This window comes from Ixodes scapularis, unplaced genomic scaffold, assembly GCF_016920785.2.
Source record: "Ixodes scapularis isolate PalLabHiFi unplaced genomic scaffold, ASM1692078v2 PGA_scaffold1__304_contigs__length_218370807, whole genome shotgun sequence".
Classification (NCBI taxonomy): Eukaryota; Metazoa; Arthropoda; class Arachnida; order Ixodida; family Ixodidae; genus Ixodes; species Ixodes scapularis.
The window spans coordinates 104420809-104430032 of NW_024609846.1; the positions used below are offsets into that span (position 1 = coordinate 104420809).

At 46.7% G+C, this 9224-nt stretch overlaps 2 pseudogenes; both read left to right on the top strand.

Annotated features, from left to right (window-relative positions):
- Positions 1-464: 464 nt before the first annotated feature.
- Positions 465-1040, top strand: LOC120836593 (annotated as a pseudogene).
- Positions 1041-7130: 6090 nt separating this feature from the next.
- On the top strand, positions 7131-7787 carry LOC115330209 (annotated as a pseudogene).
- The last annotated feature ends 1437 nt before the right edge of the window (positions 7788-9224 follow it).

Here is a 9224-nt window from a genome sequence, read left to right on the forward strand (position 1 = left end):
ATTATTTTCCCACGGGGCTCTCGAGCCCGTCGGAGACATTTGCAGGTCCTTTTTTTAACAATTCTAAAAGCTGCCGATTCAGAACAGCAGGTGTGTGTGTGTGTGTGGGTGTGGATGTGTAGCGACAAGTGATTATTAACACTGACCGCCGGCTTTCCTTCTGTTTCCTTCCTTCCTCCTTCCCCATCTCCTGTTTCCTTTCTCTGCTCTTCTTTACGTTTCCCTCTGTTCTTCGGACGGGACATCGTCGGCGTTTTTCCCGCATGACAAACTCCGTCCTCTCTACTACTTCACGGAAATCCTCCTCCTCCTCCTCACCCTTAACTCCAAGTCCACTTCTCTATTTTTTTTTTTTTTTTTTTGCACGTCGTCTCTTTCACGAATTTTTTTTTTTTTTTTTTATTAAATAAAACGCAACGCTTTTGGTTTCTGTGTTATGTTTTACTGTTAAAACACTCCTATTGATGCCGCGCACTCGATCCTTTAACATGTCCTGGTCTGAACATGTTAAATATGTTCGTACTAAACTTTCAAAAATACTTGGAGTAATAAACAAATATAGAAACATTTTACCTACCAATATCAAACTTCAAAATTTTAAATGATTATGTTTCCCCGTCTTAGGATACGCGCATCTGATGTGGGGATCCACTGGTTTAACCAACCTAAATTTGCTCCGCGTGCTGCAGAAAAAAGCTCTTCGTGCAATAGCCAATGTTCCTACGACCTCACCATCACTGCCTCTCTTTGATAAATTTTCCATTACCGACGTGTCAAAACTTTACAGTCAACGCTTAATATTAACGTACCAATCGGCCCTAAAAGGTAAATCCGAAACATTTCTGAACCTCGCTGAACTTCATTTGCAAATTCCAATTTATCAAACTCGTCAAATACATCCATGGCAAATACCAAGATCACGTACGAACTTTGGACATCAAAGAATTAAACATGCACTTCCGCACTTACTAAATCATATCGCATCGCTAGAAATTAATATCACTCCACTTAATAAAAATAGCATCGTTAATATTTTATAAAAAATGCACATTCTATGATTTATTAACATTGTATAAAAATGCACATTGTATTGTTTTTCTAGATTTATTTGTTTATTAGATGATCTCTTGTTGTGTTGTCTGCCATGTGGGGGTGCCAGGGGCTCGTCCAGCTGCATATGAGCAGCTTTTTCCCTTGGTATCCCCCATCATGTGATGGAAAATAAAAGTTGATTTGATTTGATTTGAAGTGAGTTCAAACTCGCTCCAAGCCAAGTGTGTTCCTCCGGAAGGAGCCGTGTGCCACACTACAGAAATGACACTAAGGGCGAAGTGCACTCGCTTGTAGTGACACTAAACTAGCCCGTCTGACAGGGGTATAATACCCCTGTCAGACGACCAAAAGCGTGGCTTAAAGGGACCATGAAATGATTTTAAAATCGAGTTTCATCCACCGAACGTCGTAAAAGGTGTGAAAAGAAACACAAAAACACAAAAATAGGGAGCCAAAAAAAATTATTTGCTATAGAACTTTTAAAAGAAAACTGGACTCTTTTGCGCCTTCCTTCCTTCGCCTGTTCACTACGATGCATCCGCGGAAATGGAGCACGTCAGCCAAATCCAGGTCGCCTATTGGGTAAGAGCCTACCTCACCAGCACCGCGATCGTAAACAATAAATAGCCGGCGAATGTTTCCTAAAAGTTTTGTTAAATAATATTCAGATCCACATTTTGTAGCATAATTAGAGATGTGTGGCGAAAATTGCCAAATTTGATAATGCTGAGAGCCAAGCGCCATCTATCGTGTGGTAAACGAAGCAACTACTGCGCGTGCGCAGTAGGGCAGGGCCGACAGTTACTTGGGTGACGGCGACCATTGATGGCGACCGACGAACATTTATTTTCTTTGTTTTCCTTCCTCTCAAAACTCTGACTGACTGAACGTTTATTTTTCTACGTGTTCTTCCCGCGCGTGCCGACTTCAAGCAGCAAGAAAACAGTACTTAAAACAGACCACGACGAACAAGAACGCTGGATCCGACTCCGACGAAGCGTATAGGCCTAGCAGGCATTCCGACTCGGCGCTGCGTTGCTTCGTCGCAAGACCGTCTGCCTACGATCGGCTGGCGTGCTAAGTGGAATATGCCCGCGCGACCCTTGTGGACCCTTCCCGTATTATAGTTTGATCACTGACCTCAATTCTAGATTAAGAGGTGAGGTCAATCTCTTCCCCTTGTTTTCCGAGGCAGTGTTGACGAACACTCGTCGAAAACGGACTCTCGTCGATTCTATCTTCTTGTTTTGTGTGATATAGAGCTGAAATAAACGCCGTATGGATTACCTTCGTAACACGGTATGTACACTTTGTTATTGGTATGCCATTTTTATTCTGACAGACTGCACGTCACTGTCGAGCTATAACAGTTCGTGGGAGGTATACGTACAACCCCGGTCCAACCTTTCTTTGCCGAGTGTCGCGTCAGTATCGAGTTGCAATCGTAAAAGAACGGTCCCGAAGCGCTTACAAACAGCGCGAATACAGCACTTCCATCAAGCGCGCGCGTCCGCTCCGAGTGTAAACAGGTATTTACGTGGCTCTTGCTGACACTCGTAGTTCAAACGTATCTTTTTTAACGTCGGCTCGCTCCTGCATCTCCGAGGCCGCGAAAAACGCCATCTACGTCGCTTTGCAAACGACTGACACGGGCCGGCCCTTCTGCCAACAATGACGGGGTGGTTGACTTCTGGAGTCTTCACCGGAAGACTCGCTGCACTTCCCAACAGGCATACCGGCGTATGGGACTAGTCCCATGCTGTCGCTGTAGCGCAACATATCTCATTGAATTTCGCTCAGCTGCGATGCGGCGATGAGAGGCGCCGATTCAGGAAATACGTCGGTGACATCAGCGCAGTAAAACCTACCGGCGCACCCCAACTCGTTGCCGCTAACACTCCCATTCTCCTACTGCCGAGAGAACTTCCGGTTCCGGAAACGGTCTACGTCACGGCTTCTTTTGCGGTCAGTTGGAGAGAATGAAAAAGTCGATACTTCAATAATTTTTTGTGTAGAGGTTAATAAACCGAGACGAAAACGGATGCCTGTTCGGCATTCAGTGAACATTGACGGTTTAATGTAAAAGTTATCTGGAAAAAGTAAAAAGGTCATTTCATGGTCCCTTTAAGAAAGAAATTCATGACAGCGCCGTCTCATATCTGAAACATGGTGTCAGAAGCGTTCAAGCCGAAAGCCTAAACGTGGAAATCTGCTGCACGATGGAACACCTGCCCCTCCAGAGCATATCGTCCTCTTGGAAAATGCGGCCGAGAATTGGAAAAAATTTCGGCAACGTATTGAGCTCTACTTCAAGGCAACTGCTGCAGCAACATCAACAACAGCAAGTGGGCAGACGAAAGCTCAGAAGGCTGCAATTTTCCTGCACGTTGCTGGACAGGAAGCGATTGACGTCTACAACACGTTTCAGCTCGCACCTGACGAGCAAGAAGACTATGATTTGATCGTTCGTAAGTTCGAAGAGTACTGCACACCGAAGAAAAATGAAACATATGAGCATTACGTGTTTCGAGCGCGACATCAGCAGGAAGGAGAGCAGTAATGTTTCTCGTCGATCGTGGGGTGCTGCGCTGGCTGGAGGGTGGCTCGTTCCCGGTGCTCACAGGGATGCTCAGGACTCGTTGATGAGTAAATAAATATATATTTACAAACGAGGAACAACTTTTTACAAGACAAAACAATTGTCACGCTGCTGATGCCGCGGCAACCCAACGCCAACAATAGCGCCTCGGCGCCAAGTCCCTTGCCGCGCACGGCAAGGTCTCTGTCTCGCGAGACAGAATACGCGGAGCCCTCGGGACCGCGGGAGAATAACGTCTTGCTCCGCGCACGGGCTCGTTCAGACTCAACTTTTTCCAAAAAGGCGCACCGACATTCCGAAGGGAGGCCGGACCTCCCTCTCTCCCCCGAAGTCGCCGACATGGCCCTGACAAGGTCGCCTCCCCAATTACCTCGGCGGCAAGGGCGACCACCCGCGAAGAGAGGTTTGTTTACTTCCCACGCGGGGAAATCTGCTTCCACTTTCGGGAGCTGGCCTCCGCTTGCCGCCAAAGGGAAAGACAAGACATCGGGCGCCTCCGAAGGACGCTTCGGGTGACCGCGCCGCCAATTCCCTGAGTTCTTTCGGCAAAGCCCCTTCGGCCATCCCTACAAGAGCCTTTTGAACAATTTCTCCGGGACGTCCAGCTCAAGGCTCAGACGTGTAACTTCGGCGACCTAAATAAGCCATGGTTTGGGACCAGCTTTCATACGGAACTGCAGACACCAAGTTACGGGAACGCCTGCTTCGAGAAAAAGAGCTGACCTTGGACAAAACTATCGACTTCTGCAAGGCCCCAGAACTGGGTGCCAAGCAAAACAGCGCTTGGGAAAACCCTAGTATCCAGGTGGGCCCTGTTCTCAAGAAACAATTAGGCCAACAACACAACGATGAGAAGCACAGACAAACTCGTCGATGCGGTTTCTGCAATAGCACCCACCAGCCGAGAAAATGCCCAGCCTAGGGTAAAACCTGCGGAATCTGCAGGAAAAAAATCATGTCGCCGCCTTTTGTTGGCAAAAAAACATAGTTCAAGAGGAGGAGCACCAAAGTTCAAGAGACGAGAAAAAACCAGAAGATGATTTTCAAATTCTAGACATCAGTATAGGAGAGGTGTCAAGCCAGAGTTATTGGTTTGTAAAAGGAATGTTGGAAGGGCACTCCGTGCATCTCAAGGTTGATGCAGGAGCTCAAGCTAACTTGCTTTCGTATTCCTTATTCACAAAAGTCTGTCAAAAGAAAACGTTGCGTCCGTGTAACATGCAGCTGACAAACTACGGCGGAAGTGCCATTCAACACTTTGTCACGGCGGCTCCGCTCTTACAAATGCAAGGTAAACAAGAACTAGTTACATTTTTTGTTGTCAAAAGAGGCAAAGCTCTTCTAGGACTTCAAGCCAGCGAAGCTTTTGGGCTCGTCTCACGTGTGCATGAGCTCTCCACTTCAGATACCCTGAAACAGCAGATTGCCAATGAGTTTCCTCAGTTGTTTGAAGGACTAGGATGGTCGCACCGAGACTATAGGATGGCTCTAAAGGAGGATGCACGGCCATATATTCAGCCCGCAAGGCGCGTACCAAATGCTCTGCGAGAGCTGCTAAAACAATATTAGGTTGTGTGTATGTTTATACAGCCTAGAACTTGGTCTGCCAAGAGCTAGAGCTGATGGAAGCAGCGGGAATCATCACCAAGATGGACGAACCTTCAGATTGGGTGAACCCTCTCGTTTTAGTGCTTAAAAAGAATGGTCGTTTACGGATATGCATGGATCCCCGTCATGTAAACCAAGGCTTAAAACGAGAACATCGTGAGCTTCCACGTCACGACATTGAGTCTGACTTGGCCGGAGCTGAGGTTTTCGGTAAATTCGACGCAAATGCTCGCTTTCATCAAATTCCTCTTGATGATGCGACATCCAAGATCTGTACGTTCGGTACGCCGTTCGGGCGATATAGATTTTTGCGTTAACCGTTTGGTATTGCATCAGCAACAGAGGTGTTTCAGAAAACAATGAGCCAAGCATTTGACGGCTAGCAAGGCGCACGTGTCTACATCGGCGACGTACTTATCTGGGGTTCCTCGCGCAGGGAGCACGATATGAGACTAAGAGCAGCCGTGAAGGCTCCAGAAGCTGCAGGATTAACACTAAACTTAGACAAATGCATGTTTGGGGTTGAACAAATTAATTATTTGGGAGACCTGATAGACAAAAACGGCATTAAGCCTAATGCAACTCTAGTTCAGTGTGTAAAAGACCTGCGTCGTCCAACGCGTAACAAGGATGTACAACGTTTGTTGGGCGTGGTTACCTATTTTGGAAAATTTCTGCCCTGCTTGTCCGACAAAACTCGTCACTTACGTGACTTGACAAAGAAAGAGAGGGTTTTTGACTGGAATGGGGCGCATGAGAATGAGTGGATGAACCTGTGTGGCATGTTAGCTAGTGCTCCCATATTGGCCATTTTCGATCCTATAAGAAAAAATCGAAAATATCAACTGATGCATCATGTTTTGCCCTGGGGTCGGCGTTGTTTCAATTACATGAGAAAGACTGGCGACCTGTGGCTTATGCGTCCTGTGTACTTTCGAACAGTGAAACTAGATATACCCAAATTGAAAAAAAAAACCTGGGAATAACTTTTGGTTGTGAGCGCTTTCGAGAATTCATATATGGTCACAGTATAACCGTACAAACAGACCATCGTCCTTTGTTGGCCATAGCACAGAAGGATGTTGGTGACATGCCGCCACAGCTCCAGAGATTTTTCCTCAGCTTAATGCAATTCGATTGCAACATCGTGTATGTGCCTGGAAAGCAGTTATTGCTTGCTGACGCATTGTCCCGCATACGAACGCCCCCTTAATCGGATACAGGAAATTGTGCCGAAGACGTGTCTATCCACGCAAATGCTGTTAACGAGCATCGTAAGCAACACACTGATGTCGAGGCTAGTTTCCGCGACAGCGCAAGATGATGAATTGCTTAAAGTCCAAACAAATCTCCATGCACGCAACACAGTTGAAGGCCAAATGGCTTCTTATTCATCTGAACTTTCTTGCGTACGAGCCATGGTAACGCGCGGACCTAAAGTTGTAATCCCGAAAACATTAAGGAAAAAAATGTTTCAGCGAGGCTTTTAATGTACTGGCCTGGCATGAGCACGGACATTGAAAACATGATCGCGAAATGCGAAACATGTGGCTCATTTGCCTATAAACAACCTTCAGAGTTTCTATGCAATAGGGAAACGCCTCGGCTGCCTTGGGCCCGTGTAGGTGTCAATCTTTGTGAATACGCGGGCAGAAGTTATCTTGTTGCCTACGACGCCTACTCGAATTATCCAGAGGTTAAATTTCTGCAGACTACTTCGAGTAAAATGGTGATAGAAAAATTGTCAAGCCTATTTGCAAGACGTGGAATTTCGCTTCAGGTGTGCACCGACGGAAACCCACAATTTACATCCCAAGAGTTGAAGAAGTTTGCCGATCTATATGACTTTACGCATGTCACTTCCAGCCCCCGGGTCTTGAGGTCAAAGGGTTTGGCGGAAAAGGGTGTGCAAGTAATCAAGGGGTTACTGAAGAAAACCAAGTATGTAAGCGAGGACTTCTGGATCGGGCTTCTGAACTACCTAACAGCCCCCCTGGAAGACGGGTGATGTCCTTCAGAACTCCTAATGGGACGGAGGTTGAGAAGCCGAATTCCAGACATTGGCGTGCCCGCCTCTTCAGTGATTCACAAGCATGTTCAGGTCACAAAGATCTGTCGGAGTCTCCCACCCTTGCAACGAGGAGACATCGTGCGCCTACAAACCGACATAAGGTGGAGCAACCCAGCTCAAGTCCAGCAAACTGTGGCACCAAGGTCCTACCGGATAATGACAGAGGAAGGAAGAGAGTTACGCCGTAATCGATTGCCATTGAGGAAGACTACTGAGGACTTTCAGCAAACCCAAGAGTTTGATAATACAGGAATGCGCGAGCAAGGTCCTGAAATTGAGTGCGAGTCAGCACCTCAAACGTCGTCAGCTGTAATGCCTCCAGTCTCGCCATCATGTCAAGCTTGCCTACCGACATGACCCGACCAACCTCCGGCACTGGCAGTTCGTAGGTCGAGAAGGACGATTAAGGCACCAGTGCGTCTGACATGTAATGAAGACTTTCAACAAATAGTATAGCCCTACAGTTTTTCTTCGAGTGACGCGACTATGCTCAGCCGCGTTCGAGTTTATACGTGTGTAATTGTGTGTGTTTTTGTTGTTGTTTTCTTTTGTACAACGTAATAATGTTCAGCTCGTTTAGAGAAAGGAAGATGTATCGGCAGTGGCCTGGCGCCACGCGCCAGGGTTCAGACTGACAAAGACGAACATCCAATAAAATTCATTCAGTAGTGTTCTAATGCACGTCAGCGACGTCTCATATCTGAAATAAATAAACTCCGAACAACGCCTCCTGTACTAAGATGACTGTCATGAGAGCGGCGCGCGTCCTGCCGTGCCCCTCTCCTTCTTTCCTCCTCTCCTTCACCGAAACGACCGCGAGGGGCGCTGCCAACTGACCAGAGATGGAAGTAATGACATTACTGCAATGGAATTACAGTAATTAAATTATTTTTTGAGTAATGAGTAATGTAATGAATTACTTCTCTTGGCTAGTAATTTAGTAATGTAATGAATTACTTTCACGGAGTAATTTCGAGGAAATTACTCATTACTTTTGAAATTACTTTTGTCCTAAATTAGAAAATTCGTTCGCAAGCTTTAAAAAATAGAAAAATTAGTTAGCATGGGGAAGTGTGAAAGAGCATCAGAGGAAATAATCGACGACCAGCTGAACGCAAAGCCTCGTACGAAGAGACAAACGGGCGCACAAAGGAGGGCTGGAATGGCGAAGGAAAAAGCTTCCGTGTAGACATCACTGGAAGGCAAAGGCTTATGAACTCCAGGCATGACAGATTCACGGTGTCGCGTCATCACGACGATACTATACTTCGTTCATCCCTAATCTGACACTGCGGTGGGAGCTGCAAGCTAACCAGAATTAATAAAACACCTCCTTTTAATCACTTGACCCGTCCTTTTTTCTGCGCGTGGGCATGAACGAGAGTGTGGTTAGGTGGCTAAAGATAGACGTGTGACTGTTCCAACGAGCACGTCTTCAACCGCACTGTCAGCCTAGGGGTGAACGGCTTATAGGCTACAAGGCGAAAAACACGTCACCTGTGAGGTCAACACATTTTAAAACCTAACAGGACTGAACAAACAGATCCACAGCCTTGTACTTTCGTCAAGCAAGGTCAGATCGTAAGCTTCGACCATTGTGAACAACAAACGACCGGAATAAATAGTTAATTCCAAATGCCTTGTCAAAGCCCCAGAACGTTTCGTGTACCCTCGAGCAAAGCAGGTACAGCTCGCGCTATGCCTCGCTGCCTTCCTCTGGGGAGTTTATTCGGGAATAAGCCTACGAGGAGGCACCACCCCCCGTTTTTTGGGGAAAGTACACAATTTAGGAAGCTCGCGCCATTCCACAACTACCGACGCTTCTGCTGATTAGGTGTCCAGGCCTTTGTCGGACAGTGCGCAAAGGTTTGGGCTCTTCGGGTGTTAGAGAAA